The sequence below is a fragment of the Corvus kubaryi genome, unplaced genomic scaffold (genome assembly GCF_017639235.1).
Source record: "Corvus kubaryi isolate FWS band 111438036 unplaced genomic scaffold, C.kubaryi_AGA036_p1.0 37354, whole genome shotgun sequence".
In the NCBI taxonomy this organism is placed as follows: Eukaryota; Metazoa; Chordata; class Aves; order Passeriformes; family Corvidae; genus Corvus; species Corvus kubaryi.
This window is the reverse complement of record NW_024581116.1, coordinates 11,879,301-11,901,901: the sequence shown is the minus strand read 5'-3', so window position 1 is coordinate 11,901,901 and position 22,601 is coordinate 11,879,301.

The window sequence follows — 22,601 nt, the reverse complement described above, 5'->3', positions numbered from 1 at the left end:
CTGTCATCAGCAATCACAGAAGAGAACATCACCTGTGTTTCAGTCATGTGCAACTGGATCTTCCACATTTCAGACAGTGACTGCATTGAAAAAAAAATAGTAGAATAAAGCAAAACAACTGATAGAAAAGAATAACAGAAGGCAAAAGTGTCTGGAGGCATAAAAATTTGGACAGGAGCTACCCAGGAGCATGACTTGCAGGCCCTGGTGGTGAGGGGAACCTCCTGCCAAAGAACCATGTAAATATTTTGAGATTTGTGACTCAGTCAGATGCAGTTTTTTAGCTGAAAGATCACCAAGAAAGAGACTTGCCCACACCTGTGACTATATGTGGGGCAGACTTGGCAGGAGTGTTAAGGGAAAGGACCTGAACTGAGTTTCTAGGGTCTTTGACGTAGATGTGACAGATACTCATTTGAAAAGATATTCCTTAGGGACCTGAAGCAGCACAGAACTACCAACTCCTAATAGCTTGTACAGATCCTAAAAAAAACCACCAGGGCCTGATTCTGGTTTCCGAAACCCCAGATTGTACAGCCAGAAATGTCTGCTGCTTTTGCAAATGTTATGGACCTGAGCAAACTAATTTCTTTTCAGCACTGCTCCCTCAAGCTAAACTGCTAGTCCTGCTTGGTGGCAACGCCACGTATTATGAAGGGCTGCAGGGAAAGCACCCTTTCATGAACTATGTGGGGAAACAGGTTTTAAATTCATTGAAAGCTGAGTGCCTGACCTTCTAACTTTACCCTCTCCCTGTGCTTGCAAGTTACACACGTTTAACTCTAATCAGAGGTCTCTGGCTTCAGTAAAAAAAATACCATGGCACACCAAACCAAAAAAATCCTCCAGACCCTCAGACAACCTTTCTCCCTCCCCAGATATTCAGCGGGTTGCTGTTTCTCCTGAACTGGTGCCCCTGAATATTAAGAACAGGCTGCTAGAGCCATTGCCTTTGGAGTGTGAAATGGAATGGCATTAAGTTCTGGCTGCTGTGACTCATATTTGTTTGTCCTCATACAGCTCAGATTGCCTGCTGGCATCCTGGATTGCAGGAACATACGCATGGCGCATCCATGGAGCAATGCCTGTTTCCTCAGACAAAGAACTGAACACTGTGTGACAGCAGGCCCACCCCTCTGGAGATCAGAGAGTGCAAATCTGTTCTTATGATGAAATACACGGATGATTTCATGGGAGAGGACAATGAAAGGAAACATTTCAGCAACCCCACAGTAAAGTACTGTCGTGCTCTTTCCAGAGGAGAGTCTGTGAATGAAAAATGAATATGTGTTAGTAATTTCTGATGCTGTAGATTCAGGGCAGATCTACAGCTGCTGACCTTTTTGTAACATTTTGCAATAGCCATACATTTTGATCTTCTAGTCCTTGCTAATGAAAAGTTATGGAAAAATTGCTACATGAGAATAATTTAAAAAAACCCCCTTTTTGAAGACTTCCTTTGTGAGAGAAATTTTTCTTAGCTTATTTCTCTCAAGGTGTTGACACTTAAAGTTTATTTTTTTCATCAAATTGTGCTCTCAGTAGTACTGTACAAGTTCCCACATCACGAAAGGCTCTGTGCTTCTTTTCCTGTGCTGCCCACTCATCACCCTGACCACTGCAGAATCACAGAATCACACAATCAGCTAAATTGGAAAAGACCTTTGAGATAATCAAGTTCAACCTGTGACTTAACACCACCTTGTCAACTAGGAACAGGAAGTCATTTAAAGTTTGACCATCACACTGGCAGGTGTGGATGAAGCACCTGAGCAGAGTGTAGAGATGTGCAACATCAGGAGCAGGCAAGGGTCTTGTTTTCTGCTGGTCTCAGAGTAGCAGAATCACTGTTTTTTGTTGACTCAAAATTCAGGGAGTGTTTAATGAGGGAGGAGGAATGGAAGAATTAATTTCTTTTATAACACTGAATTTTTGCAGCTCAGGGGATTGTTCCCTTGCACTGAAACTGAGAGCTGAAACAGGCTCTCACTTCTCTCTGCAGCAGTGACTCTACAATCCCAAATCCAGCTAACCCGAATCTCATTAGCAACTGAAAGTCACTGTCTCCAGTGTGAGGACTGATTAGCTAAAACTGCTTTATATTGCTCTATGAGGCAGATATCTTTTTTTCCTACCAAACTGGACATCCAGAGATCCAAGAACTATTTTTCTTTACAGGTAAGATGCTGCCTTGCTCCCGTGCAAGGAAATAACAGCCACTTTAGCAGGAATTGAATGATAGTGTAACTACTACCTAAAAATCAGTGATACTGTTCAAATCAAAATAGTGATTCTTTGGCATAATGTTAAATACTGAGCCTATCTGATCTTTGGGTGTTATTACATTTCTAAAGACTTACTGGAAAATTTAGCAGCATAATTTTCCTGATACACACTATCTTACAAATCATCATGTGGACAGATTTTTTTTTTTTTCTCAACAACTTTCGCATTGAAACTGCCAAATAGCACTTCTATTCTGGAAAGTTTCAGGATTTTTTTCTTATGGTTCAATCTTTTACCACTTTCTCAAATATAGTTGAAATTTTGGAAAAAATGAGGAGTGTTAGCAGACAGGCGACAGACACCTCAATAGGCAGACAGCATGATCACATAAGCACTGTTTTCTTAGGAAACTGAATTATATCGGAGCACCAGGAGACTAGTTGTCTGAAATCTCTCATCTATAACTCTGAGGTAAACATAATGTTGGTTTCTTGGTTTTTAAAGGTCTACTCCTAACAGGTCTGTTCCTGTTTGTTGAACAACCTTACTGATCACTAATGGCTATTCAAAAATATTCTGACACAAGCTAGTATGTTCTGAAAACTGCATTTTTGTATTGTTATTAACAAATTTACTTGCTTCATTTCATCAGTAGGCCTGTAATACCATCATCAAACTATGGTGGGCTCTTGGACAAATTTTTCTTTCTTGACTGTGGAGCAATGGCTTTTTGGCTTCTAATAATCACTTCACGTTCTCTCAGTTTTTGTTTGCATTTCCCTCCTACTCAATATTACTCATTCTTGCCCTTGGTTTTGGGAAATTAGTTGTTTAGAAGACTTATGTATGCAGCTGATTAGAACTGTCCTCTGTTTAATTATCTATTGAATAAAACCAGATCATGATCTCCACTCTGTAGGCAATAATCTACGTAAACAATTAAATGTTCTCCTTCTTAACAGCAGATAAAATAAACCATTATCAAGTACCAGACAATTTATATAGGAAATCATGTTCTATAACTTTTAAAAATTTTAGTGCCTGTGACCCACATCTTTTGCTTCCCAAACAGGGTGCAGTTAGTTTTCTATAAATGACAAGAAGGTATGTGTAGAGTTTTCTGGTGTAGTACTTTGACCTGCTAAAGACCTTTCAGTATCACCATCTCCTTATCTAAGTCACCCAGTTCCCAAAATGCCCAAATGTTTTTCCACATCTCCATGCTTAATCCCACTGTGTTCTTACAATTTGTAGTCAAATATTTTAAAATTCCAATCACTTGAAACATGCTTACTATAACATACTTTGCCAACTACAACACACTTCTGTTTTCCAGGAAATTTCTGTTGGTTTTAGCCTAAACATATAAAAAAAAAAAGCACTTTCTTCACCTTATTTCTCCCCTAGTTTAATAAATTTGAAAAAACGAGAAAAATTTTCAGTACATTGGTTTTATCACCTCTATTGATATAACTATTATCATTGTCATCACTATTAATCAAATCTTCCAGATTACTTCATTTTGCCATTGTCCAAGGAAACTACTCTGTACTCCTTATTTATAAACCTCTTATATGAATTGTTGTGAAAAATTCCCCAAATCCCAATATATACTCAACAGTCAACTGCTTTCTCACTCGTGAAGTGAAAGTATCTCCAGGGAAGTCAGCTGAGTCCTGTTTGACATCCTGAAGACTATAATTTGCATAATTCCATGTGGTATCTCTTTATGGAAGAATGTCACAATTACTGTAAGCTCTTACCAAATTTATTGTTGCAGATTTATTTTTACTCCAGTGAAATGTTGCAGAATTTACTGTCCATGTGACTTCTGCTGATTTCTATCCTAAGAGCCTGCTGTAAAAGGGCTTTCAACAGCTCTTAAGCTGTGTTCACTATTAACACTAAAACTGATCAAACTTCACTGGAAAATAAAAATGACTGATCTCCACTCCCTAGTTCTACTCAGAAACAATTCCAGAAAATGACTCCTCAGACAGTTGCCATCTAGTTTTCAGCTGTATTCTTGAGTTTACAGAACCTGTTATTCTTCATTCTTCCCAGTATGCAGTGATGAACAACAGTGTGTCTCTCTTGCAAGGATGCTGAGATGCCTCTCTTGGATGCTGCTTGTCCATCCCATCAGAATTATTATCACGTACAGACTTTGTAGCTTTCTGTTCCTTCAGAAACTTGTTGTTTGGTATCTGACTCACTGAGTAGATGGTAGTGCTGCTGCACTTAGAATAAAGTTGAAGGCATCCTAATTTTCATTCTCTTTTGGTCACCAGGAAACTTACTCACTTTCTTGGCACTTCCAGTCTGGTGTTGTCCCCCAAAACCTCTGCCTACTCAGGTGTGAAATGGCGTTAAATAACTGCTTCTCCACAATATGCATTCATCCTATGATGTGTTGGCCAGAATAAATTTGATGTGCTGAAGGGAAGAATACATGAAATAATATTTCTCTCTACATATAGAGAAGAAACAAAGGCCCTCTTTTGGGCCCTTAAGGCTAGATGTTTGCTAAACTTTGCCTAGTTATAATCTTTCAAGAATATCAGGTTAAAGCTATTGACTGCAGTGAAGGATGAAACTTGTATTACCTGATTTTGGACATCTAAACCTTGGCAAATTTTTCCTGTTAGTTACATAGGTGACTTATATAAGATAGAAGTAAAAAAAAAGACATCCCACCTATAGTATATATTTAGGTTACTTACTGGAAGTGTCTCTCCCTCATTCTACTACACAAAGAGCCTATACAACCAGCTTTAATTAAATTTCTAAATTTTAGATGTGTCTTAATTAACCCCTTAAAGGTTTTTAGGCACTGCCATAAATTTTGACTCCTTTATTTTGATAGACAGCATTTCACACTTGTATTTTCTAGGAAAAAAACATCACTCACACAGAAAATACAAAATTCCTGGGCAGCCTGAGAGCTGGTTTTGCAGGGAAGGGGAAGAGGAGGAAGACTGCAACACTAAATGAGCTGAAATCAAGAGGCAGAGATCATAAGTGAGAGAAGAAAGCTGCTCCTCATCCACAGAATGTAGGAATTAGTATCTTACCTCTCATTTCTAGACTGGGAGTTGCTTATTTTGTCTTAACAGCTACTGTTTGAAATAAAAAGGCATTCTTTAAATTTAATGACAGAGTGACACTCATTCCTTTCCAGGTGCCAGTGATTTCATTGGATGTAGTTGTGTCACCAAAGTCATAGACTGGATAGTATGAATAACGTTCCAGAAGTCATCATGAATTTTCTAAATTCCCTTAGTTCTATGTCATTAATTTTTCCATAGCAAAAATCTGACAGACCACAGCCTGACAATCTGCTTTCCTTCAGCAAAGGAACAGTGACATATATCAAGTATTTTCTGCAAATGACTAATTGAAAAATACAGATTATTCAAACAAAAGACATTTTCTTAAACTTACCAAAATCTTAGCAATAGCTTTTGTGACCATTTCCAAAACCCCTTCTGCACATGACCTTAAACAGGTCATTGATATCTCTAATGATTCAGATACTCAATTTTCAAGAGTGGGATAATAATACTTTCTTTGAAACATGCTTCAAGCCATACAGATGAAAAACATTAGATAAGCAGCAGCTATTATCTTCATTGTTATTAAAACCTTGCTGACAGAACACAACTAACATGGCAATTCCTACAAGATCTCAAGATACAGTTTTATGCCTTTTGCAGACATGATTCTGTACTTGATGTCCTAACCCACTTAACATAAGAAATAAGCAAGATAATTTAATTGTTTTCTGCTTTATGCAGCCTGACTTTTAATAACAAGATGTCTCCTGGGGAAAACATCTTGCTATATTTTAATAAAAATTTGGAACAGCTGCATGTACTGCATTCCAAGCTCTCCTCCTTGTATAGTTTATCTCCAAAACCACCTTAGAGCAAACCCCACTTGTTTACTTCAGTGGAGGTTTTTCAACTAGGCATGTAAACTCATCCAACCTAGCTCTCCCTAGTGTTTATATTTAAAAATACCTAATCCATCTCTGCCAGAAAATTCAAGGAAGAGAATTAAGTGTAGGCTATCCAAGGCTAAGCAAACAAAAAAAGTCATCAAAGTTTTGGAAAAATTCATTAGTTCATTTTCTTCAGATGAACAAGGAAGAATAAGCAAAGCAGCGAGTGAACCCGGGGTTCCTAATTTAGTGTCCCCTGTTCTCAAAAGGTTACCTCAGGCTCCTGTTAAACCCTTCTTCCCTTAAATCTGAATGGGGAAAAGACTGTCAGGGCTGTGGCTATCCTGGATCCATGGTAAGAAAATATTTTGGCTCCAGGAGAGCGGTGAACTCATAGCTGAAAGGGCAGCTGAATATTTTTGTTTCCTGAGAAAATCAAGCTGAAAGCAGCCATAGATCTCCACTAAATTACATCCAGTACAGCGCTGAAAGCCAAGCTTTAACTTTAGCTTCATCATCTACATTTTCTATTGGATGACCTGTTTTTAATCCACTGAACTGCTCTGAAATCTGCAATGCAACCACAAGCCTTATTCCAGCCACCTAGAGCCTATGATCCCTGTTGATCATACATTCGTTGTAGGTAGAAACATACTCCAAGAAAAGGACTAAATTACTTTTTCTTTCTCTTTTGTTCTGCTTATCAATACTGTACTGCTAAAACCTTACTGGCCAAAAGTACTGTGTATTAATAGTGTCTAGTGTGACTAATAGGATGCTGTTACAGTGAAATGATGCTGATATAAAACTATTTCTCTTCCCATCAAAAAGAATAAACTGTATGGATATTTATTTAAAAAAATCATTCTTTTATTGGTACTAAATAGGCTGCAGACTTTTAACAGATGAATTTATATTGGTTCAGCTTCTGTGCTTAGATGTTAACATGTTATATTGGAGTTAGCAATATAATGGAGTTATAACAATATATATAGTTTTATATATATATATATAGCTAACATAACTATATATATAGTTATGTTAACTAACTCTGATATATATTGGAGTTAGTTAAAAGCACCTGCTTTTACAGCCAGTCAGCCTGCTTCCCTGAAGGGAGAAAAGTGATATAGGATCCCAGAGTACCTCTGAAATACAGTAAAAGGCTGACAAATATCTGGACAGTTTGCTGAGGCATGTAGAGATGGCTTCCTCCCAGGGGAGTAGCTGTGACCTCGGCCCTTGCATTGTATCTGCGTTAGTACAAGTATGACAATATTCAAGAGAATTAAAAGCCTTCAGGCTTCTGTGTGTAACTAATTGTTGCCCAGTCAAGGAAAAGGTTAAAAAATAAAAAATAATTTAAAAATAGTTATCTTATGCACAACCTCCCATGGTAGACATAGTAAACAAGAAATTGGATCGAAGTTACTACTTATCATTGAACCCTACGCTGGTGTTGTATTTCCCACTGATTCACTTATTAATTGCATTCCACATTGTTCCCCCTGTTCCCCTGCCCCTAGTCATGGCCACTCCCTCGGGCTCTCCTTACCAGCTCCTGTACCCCAACCCTGCCCAGGTACTGCCCCTGAGCCCCTGAGAACACCCCACTGCTCCCTGGTCAGGCGGTCTCTCTGCCTCAGGAAACTGCCTGGACAAGATGTAAAATTAAAGATCTTCAGAAGCCACTATGAGGGTCCCTTCTCTGTGTGCTTTGCTATCACTGTGTTGCTGAGCTGACAGCTAGCCAGAGCAAGAGTGCAGGGCTGTCCAAATGGGTCAATGGTCACAGTGACAATGGTCACACCGCCCTAAGCAGGCCCGCTCTGCTCTCTGGGAAAGCTGCAGCTTGCTAAACTAAACCTAGCACTGCAACACCCTACTGGCAATATCACCTTTTAACCATGTTCAGACTTCTGGATATATTTGATATATGCAATACTCTTGGTTATGACACAGCTGTGTTTGCTCAGGGTTATGATAAAAATCTGTGGGTTAAATAAACAAAATCAACTGCATTGCTCCAGTACTTTTTTCCAGGATGTTTCTGGAGTGTGGTGACAAGATGGCTTTTTCCATTTTCCAGAGCATTTTTTGCTTATATTATTGAATGAGAGGTCACACACAGTAAAAGAAGGAAGTCCCTGTACTAGTTACGTAATATTGGAGATCCAGGACTGAATGCTTTCAGTCATGGGCACATGGTCATGTTTCAATAGTTGGTAATAAAATCTTTTGTTTAGGTTCAACCCCACAATGTACACACACAATTACTGGAGGTATGTGAGTGAACAGACCATTCTGATCCCATTCCCACTGAGCCTAACAGAGGTTAGAAACCAAAGATGATGTCCAAAAAAGATGTGATTAGAAGGTCACTCCTAGGTCATGACTTCTCTCATGTGTGGCAAAAAATGCCCCAGCTATCATTCTGGTATGGAGTCTGATCACACTCAGCTCTGTTGATGTAATAACTGGGGAGCTCAGGCCTGAAGAGACAATGTATGTGATGACACTCGAGCCCTGCTAATACAAGCACCCATGCAAACAATAAAATCATGAAGATAGCAGCCATCATCTTCAAAGTAGGAGTTAAATAACATTCCTTCAGGATCTCAGTTCTTTGATGTCATTCTAATTTTCTAATGTTTTTGGGGCTCAACATGAGCCCTTTAGATTCAGTAAGGAAATTAAGTCCTATGGCTAATAACATTTTTCTTTATCATGTTTTTGTCTTAAAGCCATCACTGGAAACAGATGCCTATGAAAGGTCTTCTCATTTTATTCTTTCCTTGGAGCTGTCTGTGGGATTTGGTACCACTGACTTCTGGATCTTTGAGTGTGCTGGGATATGGAGGCAGCTCCTCAGCTCTTGTAAGCACCATGTCTGATTATCTCATGCATTAAAGCCCCGATTTCATCTAAAGAAGCAGCTAAGATTTCTGCCTCTATTTTGATTGGAAGACTGTTTTAAAACATCATTGTTCTGACTGTTTCAATTTCCAGAGCAATTTATTCCTGCAGAACTTATACTAGGGTATTGTAATGTCAGCATTGTTCTTTAGCTTAAAATAGCTCTTCTGAATCTCTTCTTGCCCCCATAAAACAAACACAACTCCACTCAACTTTTGTTTTCTTTGTCTGAACTCCCTTATTACCCTGGCAGTCCCTCGCTAACTCTGCTCCAGTCTGTGTTCATCGTTCTGGTACACAGATGAACAGAATCATCTCGATCTCTTACACAACAGCATTAATGCTTCCTAGTTTCTTTTGATGCTTTATTTCTCAATACATCTTAGGAGCTAATTATTTTTGGGTGGTTGCATCAGACTGGCTCAAAACCATCATTCAAAACCTTAGAGGTGAGGGCTTTTTCTGTTTGGTTGGGGATTTTTTCTTGTTTGTTTGTTTGTTTACTCTTTTAATGGATGAACAACTATCTACCAAATTCAGCATCTGTCTGATTCTTTTTGGATGTTTCTTTGTAATGGCAGTATTTTGTATTAAGGAAAAGAGTTTAAAATATAAATGTAGTGTTCCTGAGTGTTTAAGGCAGTGTCTTCCTTGTCTATCTCTTGCTGTCTAATAGTTAGGCATCTAAGGTAACTCTCTAGATTCTTTTTATCATCAATGGAGAGAAACAAGCACCTCTAGCATGTGATTTAGCTCATCCTAAAATAGGTATCTAAACCAAGAGGGAGGCATTGGTCTTTGGAGATTGCCTGTCCCTGTAGGTGATAAAGGGAGCCCAGACAACTGTCTCAGATGTTTTGCTTAAATTGTAAGTGGCTAAAGTAAGAAGACATGCAATGATGAATCTTACCCTAAGTAATTCAGGACAGTGAAAAGCTGCTTCAAAAGAAATTTAGATTTGCTGGCATCTATATTGTACTGAAAGGCAATAACATTTGTATTTCTAACTCATTGGGAAACATTGGACATATTTATTGATTAACTGCAAGAGATTAAATACATACAGGATATTTTTAGTAATTTAAACTGGCCCCTCTTAAAAAAACCCAAAAAAATACCTGAATATGTCAAATGTTTTTATGCTTGCTGAGTTGCACTGACAACCCTGGAGAGCCACAGATACACCAGACAGCTCTGAATTCTGACCTAGATCCTACAAATATAAATATGATTATTTATCTGAAAAGGACTGCTCAAACGAGAAGTTTCTGGTGAATGCAAGTGCTCTCAGGATTTGGGCAATAATTCCTTGCAAAGTTACAAATCTATTATGCAATACTGCAATAATACCCTTCATATTGAGTACACGATATGATGGATTAGACCCAAATATTTTAGCAGAGGTACTTCTATTTTTTAATCTCTGTTTTACTACTGTCACTATTTTGTCTTGCATTTATACTATCACTTCCAAATAGAGTAATATTAAATCAAAGGGTTTACCTAAAACATGTTAGAGCTTGGTATGGTTACCTACAGACAGCTTTCAGTAAGGGGAAGATTTCCTGTTAAAAGGTGCCCTGCTGCATTTATTTTTAGTAGGTAATGAAGAAATGCACTTAATATTTTGCTCCTTGAATGTGAAGAGGCACTTAAAATTACACCTCCTTTTGTTGTGCTGAGACACACTTTCCATTTGCCCACCTGAACACGAATAAAACATGAAGCCCAATGAACAATTCAGTTGTTAAATATTAAATCAACTCTTGTCTTTCACTCAAAGGCACTTCAGTCCTTCCACAAATAAGAATAAAACTGAGAGAGCTACTTCCACCTTTCTGTCACAGGAAATCTTGCTGAGACTAATCTGCTTTTTAGAAGGTTTACTTTTAAATAGGATTTCCTCTCGCTGCATGTACACACTGAGTCAGGAAGCTCCAGTCTGACTCAATGCTAAATGCATTTGGTTTTCAACTTGACTCGGCCTGCAAATGATGGAACCAATGATTCACAATTTCCATCCTGACCTTGTTTACTTTATATTCACATTTTGGCAGGTGAACTCTTGTGTTCAAGATCATCAAGTTTTTTAAGGGGAAATTGATGCCATCCATTAGCTTGCTGTGTGAAAGACATTTGCATGTATGAGAACAAGTTATAGGAAGGTGATATGCCACTCAGGCATTTCAGAGTTCACCCTTTTTTATAAGTCTAGCATAATTTGCATAGTCCAGTAATGCTGAACAAGTTGTCATCCATGCTTGTTACAGGCCTATTATTTTTCAGTCATTTGCTTCTAATATCTAAATAAATAAGATGATTTTTTTAAAGACACGTCTGTCTGAGAATGGATTCACCTTGTGGTATGCTCTACCTAAGATATAGGAAGTCTAGTTTTAAACATGTGCATGTAGAGCTGCATTACAGTCTGTTTTGCTGGCATATAAATTTTCTGAATGGCCTTTACCTTTTTATTTACCTTATCCCCTAGTGTGCAACAGAAAATATGAAGCCGAATTAAGAACCAAGAGTTTCATCATGTTCATCATGGGCCAAATCCTCTGAAGTACTGTTTGTTTGGGACTATTATCTGTCCTTAAGAACTTATCAGAACAGATTTCTTCATTCATTTTTATCAGTCCAATGTTATACTCTGTGAGATGGTGTAAGAACACCAGACAAAGATTCTTGCAAATAAACTATTTTGAGAAGAAAGCACAGTTTGAAGTCTTTATTGAATGTTTAATGGAATTTGTTCTTGAAACCTAAGACTTATGAGCCAAGTTCAGTCCATGTCTCAGTGAGTGGTTTTAATCACTTACCAAACCTTAACAAATCAACCAATATACACCTTTTGAGTCCCAACATTTCTAAGGTTCTTTGCTCTAAATGGAAAGTCTGTGGGGAAAACTAGGACTACACAACTGTCTCACCTTCCTCTTGATTTCTAATATTTTCCAGGCAGGAGATAAAGCAGATGGGAAAAGGGTGCATGGCTCTATCACTTTCTGACGAGAACACTCGGTATTTGTGAGTGACGATTGAGGGACTATGACACAAGACTCGAGTGCTTAAACTTGCTCAAAGTGAAAAAGGCTAGAACTTAATGTTCTCATTTCCTTTTGTGAGACCACTACCAAAATTATGACTTTTCTCCAAAAGAAGGCTTAGCAATATTGATCTGGGCAGCATAATCTAGATTTTCACACTGGCTGGCTTGGGGCACCTCTACAGAAGCATTTAAGGCCTATGATTAATGGAGGCATGGAAATGCACTTAGTCCCATGAATCATTCTTCAGAGGTACTGGGCTTGCACACTGTGCCTGTATATACATCTGTATATAGGATGACTAGCTTCCCCATTCCTATCTTAGGCTGACTGACTCACAATGCTGAGGACAGGTGCTGGCTTTTTAGGCAATGACCTATAAAACTGGGTAGTCTAGCTGTAACCAGCACTAGTGTGATTCATTTTACTTAACAATAAGCATCTCTTAATCAACTGCCTAAACCTAAACTTTGTCTTTCTCTTTGGTCAATGGGCAGGAATAGATACTTATTGGAGGTCATTTCCCCCAATAATTTAGACATGTACTTTAGGATCAGTTACATTACCAACTGGTGTTGCTTCTTGTTTCTCAACAGCTAACTAAAATTTAAGTATCTTATCATTAGATGTCTGAGGTTAACTGGGATGGATCCACCTGAAGTATTTTAGGTCTCACCACGACTGATTTCACTAAGCCTTGGTCAGGCACATTTACTGTAGTCAACATCAGCGCTACAAATGGCTGGAGGGTCACAGTAATTCTTTATGGGAAATGTTAAGAAAAATGTGAAAAGCAAGCCACTATAAGAAAAACAGAAATGTCTGAAAGAAGTCTTGTGTAAGGACTGTTAATGTTAACACTATTGGTCAGAAAGTCTCTAGGCATCTGCTCTTTGTTGAGTGACTTGTGCAATAGCGTGTCCCCAGAGCCTGGCCACGCTTTACAGTTCCCAGCATGAATGCAGCACTTGCCATCAGGTGTACTCCCCCACTCAATGTGTGAGAAGAAATTGTGACTCACCAGAGCTTGGTAACACTTATTTGTCACAGAGTTTTCACTTCTGGCTGTCACACACTGCAGGCATAATAAAACAAGAAAAAAAATTCAGTAACCCAGGTATCTAGAAAAGTGGTTATGAAATTTGCCTTTACCTTCTAAGTCCAACATGACCTCCCCAGAAAATGGCTCTTCAAGAAAACCCTAGATCTTGGCCAAGTGAATGGCAAAGGACTTCCCATTACTAGAGCTTTTTGATTTCAGCAAGGCCATAATAGTTCAGGTACAGCAGAAGAATTACAAATGCTGTGTTGTCAGTGGCTAGAAGCGGGACTTGACTGTACATGTTATTCCTCTAAAGAATGAACTGTAAATCTAGGCAGCTGCATTATAAAAGCAGTACTAAAACTTGCAATGTGAACTTTGCACAGCTGTATTATTACATGCAGTTGTGGAGAACAGTCTCAATGCACAGAATTCCTGCAAAGATGAGAGATTGCATTCCTCATTATTTTGCTAAGAAAATGAAGTCTAATACTGCAGCAGTAATAGGAGGACTGATTATAGAGCTATTTAGGAGTAAAGATAATGATGCATTTTGAAAAACTAGTAAAGGTCAAAGTCCAAAGCCCAGGAAACAGAATAACAGTAAGTTTATTTTGAGGAAGTTTGATCCCCTTAAGGATCACAATAAACAACCCTGTCCCAGAACTCTATCTTTCAAAGTTTTTGTTATTTTCTATAAGCTTAATTTACTGAATTTAATTTTCTGTTTTCAGTTGTCACATTAAATTAGTCACCTATAATACACCCATAATATAATAATGAAAGGGAAATATCCCAGTTACATCTTCCCATGAGAGAGATTTTTCTTGGCTAAGATCTCTCATCTTCGGAATCTTATTAAATTCTTGAGACATACCTGAGCGATATCCCACCTGCTTTCAGATAAACAACAGCAGGAGGAGTATATCTGGGTCTTGAGTTACTGTGTAATCATTGTCTTGCTGAAGGTATTATAGTACCAGGAACGTATTTATTCAGCTGTTATAAGAAAACAAGCAGCTGGAAATTAGTTCCCTTGCTGACTGCAAGAGAACAATTGGGAACTTGTTTATTTACTACTAAAATGTATATGTTTTGCAGGGCATCTGGTCACATTTTATTTTGTCAAGATTGGGCATCCTGGAAGCAAGGCAGTCTGCATATCTGAGGATTGCTTAAGGTACATTATAAATGTGGATTAATGGCTAAATATTTTCAGATCATGTACCAATTTTTGTTCAATTTTTAAACATAAAATGACCTTTTTTTTGGAGAAGTTTTTGAAGCACAACAAAATACCAAAACCAGATAGTTTGCAAGAAGAGTTTTTTTTGATCTATCTCTAGAGTATTAAATATACTTTAAAAATAAACTGAGCTCTGGCTTCATATCCAAGTGATGAACCCATGCTATTTAAAAAGCTGTCCTAACAATACTAATGAAATAAACAGATATAAATAGTCAATATAACCCAAAATATCTTGTTACCTTATTGGTGTGAAATAAAGACACTTTTTACAAACAAAGTCTTCAAACTTCTAGTGCTCTGAAAATGGAATTTGCCCCATTTTTCCATAACTAAATAAACACAGGAATGCAATTGCTTTATGTGAGTTCCTATTAATGAAATTCTAAACATACTTAGAATGCACATCATGGGCACAGCACATGTGCAACTACCTGCTGGGAATCTGGGGGTGGAAGGGGCTTTCCAATTGCTCTCACTGGCACTGAGGAGCATGGAAAAAAGAAAAGATAAATGCTATCTTTCCTTTTTAAAAAATTTTAATTTTTTTTCTGTGTGTAGTAAGAGGCAATATTTGGGAAACAAAAAGGTAATGAAAGTAGGGGATTATTTTAAATCTTTAAATAATTGTAAATTTTTAGATAAGACTATAGTTTATCAGTAAGGGAATTTTAAATCCTGCAAAAGTAAGACAGCCTAGTTTTAAAAAAATATATATTTTTCAATTTGAGGTATGGTGGAGAATTGGAGTTATTTCTCGCACTAGACTTGTTCAGATCTGAGAGCCCTCATGCTGGGCAGACAGAGCTACCAGGCACTTGGTGCCGTGTCAGCCAGACACATGGATGATGAACAGCAAGGAAGGTGAGGTGGCAGGAACTGAGGCAGATTTTGGAACCTTCTAATTTCCGTTGGCCTTTTGTTGATGAACAGAGAAAGACTTCCAAGTTCTTTTGGAAAATTCCTGATCAGGGTAAGCTACTGACCTTCCTTCCTCACTTCTGCAGAGAACCCTCATGCAGTTATGGGAACACCACCAATAAAGAAATAGAAAATATGTTTTCTTGCATAAGGAAGAAGTGTGATGGCAGCTGCTTTGCAGCTTCAGAATGTCCCTTGCTCTTTACAGGGACTGCAGACTTGTGGGACAAAGGATAAGAGAAGGAAGGAGAGGAGAGGAGAGGAGAGGAGAGGAGAGGAGAGGAGAGGAGAGGAGAGGAGAGGAGAGGAGAGGAGAGGAGAGGAGAGGAGAGGGATGGGGAAGGGAAGGGAAGGGAAGGGAAGGGAAGGGAAGGGAAGGGAAGGGAAGGGAAGAAAAAGGGAAGGGAAGGGGCTCAGCCTAAAGCCACAGCTGGTCTAAAGTTTTCTGCTTTCTCTTCCTTTCTTTTTCACCCACCATTCAATGTTCTCAGGGAGGGAGTATGATCACAATCCTCTCACATTCTTGCCCTGCAGGAGAGCAGCTTTTTTCCTAAGGACACTGACTGTTAAGTCAGAGGCTGAGGAACTTTAACAGCATTTGACAAGTCAGAGGCAATACACCTTTACTAAAGAAACAGACAACTTTGAATGTGGATTTTTACTTAAAAGACCATAAATAGCAATGGTGACATACTCCTTCTTATGTGGCAGTATCTGGTATAACAGGTGACTCTGCATTCCACATACATGAAAGGTGTAATAACCAAACATCCTTGTTTTATTATTATATTGGGACAGAGAGAAGCTTTAACTCCCACACTACCTCCACCACCCAAAATGGAGGGCAGTTTTGACCTCTTTGGTACTGGCTTCAAGCAGGACAGACATGTTTTGACGGAGACAACACCACCAAGAATGGCCTGTGGCTGTGTTTCAGCCTGAGTCACCTGAAAGAAAACCTCTGCTCTGCAGCTGGGTAACATCACTTTTTGAAATCAAGTGTTTCTAAAATATCTCAGGAATACTTTGAAAAATTCTGACTGTACAGTCTTTCTTGGGCTGAAAGTGGTTACACCATGGAGACTAAACACATCCCAGAATACCTTTCAACTTCAGAAGTCACAGAAAATACACTCTAATTATTCTTTAGAGATCATATTACATCAGTAATGACTATGTAATAAGGGGCATTTCATCACAGCAATATTTTCCATAGCAATGCACCCTGAAAGGTTTGTTCTGTGAGGCAGACCTGGGGTTAGAGACCACAAAGCAGCACTTCGTTCTATGTAGCACAGTAATTGTTCTGATGCTACAGAAGGCCAGGAAACTACTGAGCAGCCACTTTCTTAGATTACAGGATGACTTTTCTGGATTATTCACAGGAACAGACATTAATATTTTACTCTGTTTGGCACCATTTATTCATGGAAAGCTTTACAGTTATTAAAGCTGGATTCTGTAACTGACACACAGAATCTTCAGTGTGTGCCCTTGTTTGCTCTATGGCTTTGGAAGGATGTTAGGAGAAGGTATGAACAGTTTCCACCACATCTACAGACCTTGGCAGAGAATTACAAAATTTCATGGCCATTCTGTCTTCCATTAGGCCAAGCAGAAATAGATGAATGCAAGCTGCTCCTCTGTGTTCAAACAGGACAGGGGAGAGGAAAGGAAAAGAATACAATTTAGACTGTCTACGATCTGTGTAAGTGCAGGGATGTGTGCACTGGTGTAGGCATTAGGCATCCATTTGCTTCACAAATGGCTGTAGCAATTTAAGGGATTTTCCCCACAGTCCCTGCCTCTGGCTGTAGGTTGCAGTGTCTGAACACACTTAAACTGCTTCAGTGTAATGACCAGTAAACTAAAAGGTCAAAGGACCATAGCTGAAGCTAAGTTCTAGGCTTCATGCTAAAACACATGAGGCGGGTTCACACTTCTTTTCTCCTGCCAAAGTTGATGAGGTATTATTCTCCGGTTCACGTGAAGCAAAAATACCAAACTGCTTCAGCTGCTTGTTTCAGTGAGGACTCATTTAAGTCATAATTGAACAAGACCTGAAATACCCATATGAGACCAGAAAAACCATTTTGTGGCCAAGCAAAAAGATGAGCTGTGGTTAATTCAGGAAAGCAGTGTAAATTGTTTAGAACCTAGGATGAGAAATTCAACCCTATGATGGTGTTGCTGATAATGGACTGTTTCTGTTTCCAATTGCTTAACTCTTCCTGTTAAAATTAATAAAACCATAGCAAGATTATGGCTTTATCATATTTAAAATATACTAAGTATAATTTTGATAAAGTATTTATAATTAGAGGATGGCTATGAATAAAAATTTGAACTTTCAATTCATGTTATATTCAAAAGAATTTTATTTCTGAATCCTGTACGGCCAAGTAAAGAAGAGAGGAAGGGGAGGAGGGTAAAAGGGAGAGGGCAGAGGGAGAGAGAGAGAGATCATACCAAAAAATAAGCCAGAAAAATGCTCAAGATATTTGTCTGGGAGACCAGTTTTCAATTCTCTGGATAACCCATTAACAATACATTATTAAGAAATTTTTAATGCTTCTCATTGTCTTCAATACAGTAGATCTTATATTTAATCTTAAACCTCTGATAGAAAAACATTTCTGGTCCTAATTAGATTTTTTAAATGTAGTTATATTTATTTTGTCTTAAACTAAAACTTCCACTGATTACAATGGCAAGTATATCCACATAGGTAGGGTGGATAACATATTATAGTGTACTTAAAGTTGCCTTGGTAGAGCTGACTTTGTAGCTTCATTATAAATTCTAATATTTGATAGTCTGAAGTTGCAATTGACTTAAACTCTTTTAAAGGAAAAATAAATTAAAAACTCTTTTACTCTTCCACAGTATAGGACACTGAAATAACACAACCCCATGAGATGTTTTCTTCCACAGGTTTCAAAGATAGGGGAGAAATTCATAAAATGTCTTTCTTTCTTCAGCAGAGTGAGAACAAACCTATTTTTCAAATCCCCTGGAGCACAGGAATTATAAGACCAAGTATTTCCAAGCAACTTAAAGTATTTCTGGTTCAAAAGCTTTCAGCAATCACATTTGCACTGTACTAAGAGATCTGCAGCATGAGCACTGCAACAGCCCAATTACCATGATGATGCAGGAGGAAAAGTCTATTCTAAGCTTCGATGGGTTTTCATTAGGCCATGTTAAGAGACCTACTCACAAGGCTCAAGTGGCTCTGCTCTTGGTGGGAGACTTGTCCAGAGAAAATGCTTCAGAAGATGGCAAGTTTTCATCAGAGTTCAAACAAGTTCAGAGCTTATGAATGACACCTCCAGTAAAGGCAGGCAGAGCTATGAAAAAAGGAAGGGGAAGAGACAGTAATAGGTAGAAAAAAGTATCAATACCACAGTTGCTATTTTGTGTTTTTCTTTTGCCTTTCCTAATTTCCTTGCGTTTTTTCTTCACAATTCAAAAACCAGCTACCTGGAAAATTTTCTAAGCCAAAAGAACAGAAACGTCTAGGAAGGGTCAAGGTAAGGAGCTCCTTGTGTTCATTCAGTATAAAGCAGAGTAAAATTTGGTCTGGCTTTGAAATGACTGTAATGTCTGCAATCACAGCAAATTGCACCTGCTGCCAGAAATCATACCAGTAGTTCTGCCTTTTTAATACTACTCCTGCTTATCTTCTCAACCAAGAAATAGCCACTTATATTTCTTGTAAAAAACCAGTGCCATTGTGAATTGCAGAATATTGCAGATGCCAGCCGTGCTATATAGATTTTTCCTATATGAAAACAATTTAAATAAAGGAATTTTTTAAAATAGTCTAATGTATTTAACATTTAAAATGCATTTCAGGGTGCAAGGTAATTCACATTTGAAAGCCACAGGTCATCTTCCCACACACACCAGAGATAAATGAATAGCCCTACATAAGAAAAATTTCTCTGAATGCTCATTACAGAGTTAACGGAAGAATATTTAACTTATGAAACAGAAAATTGTTCCTGTCCATTTTGAAAAATGAGGGCATACAATTTAAAGTTATTTTGTAGTAGGTCATTCTAAAGAGTCTTAGACAGCCAAGAGGATCAGCCTCTATTATAATGATTATATTTAATAATTACATATAATGGTTTTACTAGTTTAAAGGATTTTGCAGAAATCAGATCTGTCTCAGCACGATATCTCATAACATCAGCTTAATACATTTATTTTAATAAATACTGAATAAAGTTTATCAGAAGTTATTATTGGAATTATTGATGTTAATGACAAGTCAATGACAGGAAATGAGTTATATTTAATTTTGAACACCAAATGAATGCCAGATCTAACACTGAGCCTCGGACTACTCTATCATATTACAGAATTGTTGGCACTGCACACATCTCATACCCTTCTTAATGGGCTGTAAGAGTGGTTGAAACTAAGGAAGGGTATTTTGTTATCCTATTTCATTCTGTAGTCAGTTGCCAAAAAAATGGGTTTATGTACCTAACTATTGACAGCCATTGTCTTTATGTCTCTTTTACCGTACTTTAGTGGTAGATATTATCTAAAATATTTAAATGAAAAGAAAGGAAAATACTAGAAGTTAGGATAATACTAGAAAGTTAGGATAAAATTTTGTATCAGACATGCTTTACTTTCCAAAATAAATGAGAAACTTATGGGTCCATTTTCAAATATATTTTTGTTGATGTATGACATTGCAGGCATGCCATATTTCTTTCAAGAGCATCTCAGAAAGTTAGGTGTTAATTCACCTTTAATTACATGCCTGGACATCACAATGGGCATCTAACACTATTTTGATGGATTGAAATACCACTGAAAGTTTGTTTGTCAATATTCAGTTGAATATAAATGGCCTAAGTTTATACTGCAAATAACTTAGGGGCACCAAAAGCAAAATTTGAAAATTACCAAATTAAGCACAGATGGATTACAGAAATCTATGTATAAACTAAAAATCTAAATTCTTTTTACAGTTATTGGGGTAAATTGCACCATATCATAGAACCATAGAATAATAGAATGATTTGGGTTGGAAGAGACATTAAAGAGTATCTAGTTCCAACTTACATTTTTAGGGTGAAATTAATTACATCCTAAAGTATGCATCTAAAATAGGCCTGATGAATCCCCCTCTCAAATATTCCTGTTTTCTGTAATGGCTGTCTCCATTGATTATGAAAAGAAGAGTATAGGACCAGGGAGAGAAGAAGGGGTCAACAAATAAGAGATCTTAGGCTTGAAACCTGTTCTAATATATCTCATCTGAAATCTCTTTCCAGAACTAGCCAGGTGACAACTAAGTGCTGTGATTTTGGTCTATCAGTCTACACGGTGCAAGAGTTGTTTCATTTGACATAAATCACCAGAACTGTGTCAAGAATAGCATAGATATGTTAATCTACACAAAGTGTCCTCCAAAATATAGATGAATCCTATTCACAACCCCCAAAACTAAATCCCTATTCCTGGGGAAGTTCTTCTATTGTATCTGAATCATGTATCTTGAACTCAAAGAGTTCACTCATTTTTCATTTGTCAATAAAAGTTTTGATTCTTTTCTCAAACCAATGAAAATTATAACACCGAGAAGAGAATAAGGTGATAAAAAGGCCTCACTTTAAAGTGAAAGACAGCAAGTGTAGTAACAAGAAAAAGTTAATAGGAAATCTACATATTTTGGAAGATGTGACTTACTTATTCAAAACACTAGATACCATCTGATATTAACCAAATTGTTATTGTAGGTGATAATTAAAACAAAAATTCTTTCACTAACAGTCACTCCAATGAATTTAAATTTATTCAATTCATGTCTCATTAGTACATATCAAAAATAAATCACTTGCATATGGATCTGAGGAGCTTCTAAATCTTTTTGATTATAAGATATAAGCCATTCGTTCTGCTTCCAATTAAAGGTCAGCCAGTGCTTCTCTTACCACCTTGTTTCCAATGTTTATAAGTTGGCTGTAAAATTTAATTTTGAGTGGAAAAAGTAGGCAACTTTTTCTTTTTTTCAAGGAGAAAAGATTCTTTCTGATAAGTAAAGAAACTATAAAGTAGATCTCTTTTTTAAAATACAGAACATCTTGTAGAACTTCTCAATCACATGATTCTATTATAGTTATTCTACCATGCCTACTTTATATTGTCAGGGGGGCAAAAAGAGAGAGCTGGCCAAGGAAGAAGCAGCCCTTTCTAGTTGGGAAATTGTACTTGTGAGGCAGAAGAGTGGTTCCTACCAAGAAATCCATGTATTGCTTTTATATAAGAAAGCAAAAGGTGGAGAATGGTTTTTGGAAATATATCCTACTGTCTTTATCTGTCAGAGGATCAAAAATTGCTCCAGCAGAACATTCCTTGTGCATCGAGTGTCTCCTTGGACACATGTGCAACTCAAAAGCTCTAATAGGTGTCTTGTGAGCTAACCTTGACATTCACTTCATGGGCAGCTGGAGTTCAGTCCAGGTTTGAGGAGATGTGGTTCTCAAAACTCTTGGCCTTGCTCTCCCTTGCAGATGATTTCTTCTGTAAATTATTTTCAGATATCTCAAAGCAGATTTTCAGCAAGTTTGTGGATGCTAACCAACTGTGGGGAGTGGTGGATGTGGTAGAGGACCAGGTTGGCATTTAAAGGGATCCTGCCAGTTCGGAGAGATGAGCAGACAGGAACCTCATGAAAATCAGCATGGGCAAATGTCAAGTTCTGCACAGGGGAAGGAATAGGAAGGATACCCCCATTAACCAGAACAGGCTGGGGGCAGACTGGCTGAAAAGTAGTTCTGAAGAAAAAGGCCTGGACATCCTTGTATTCAACAAGCTGAGCATGATCCTCAGTGTGCCCTTGCATCAAAAGTGACCCACCATGTGCTGCATGAGCAGGAGTGTAGTGTGCAGTTCCAGGGAAGGGATCCTTCCCCCCTGTTTGGCGCCTGGGGTATCACATCTGAATACTGTGTCCAGTCTGGGGCTCCCTAGTTGAGGTAGATATTTGAGGTAGAGATACTCTACACTGAGAGTAGTCCAGCAAAGACCAGTAAGCTGGGCAAGGGGCTGGAGCACAGGATGTATGAGGAGAGGCTGAGGGAACGGGGTTTGTTCAGTCCTATGAAGAGATGATAAAATGGGGATCTTGCTGCTATCTACAGCCACCTTTCAAGAGAACATAAAGGAGATGGACATGCACAATGGAGAGATGAAAGTCAATGAGAAAGATGGAATCTGGGAAATTCTGAT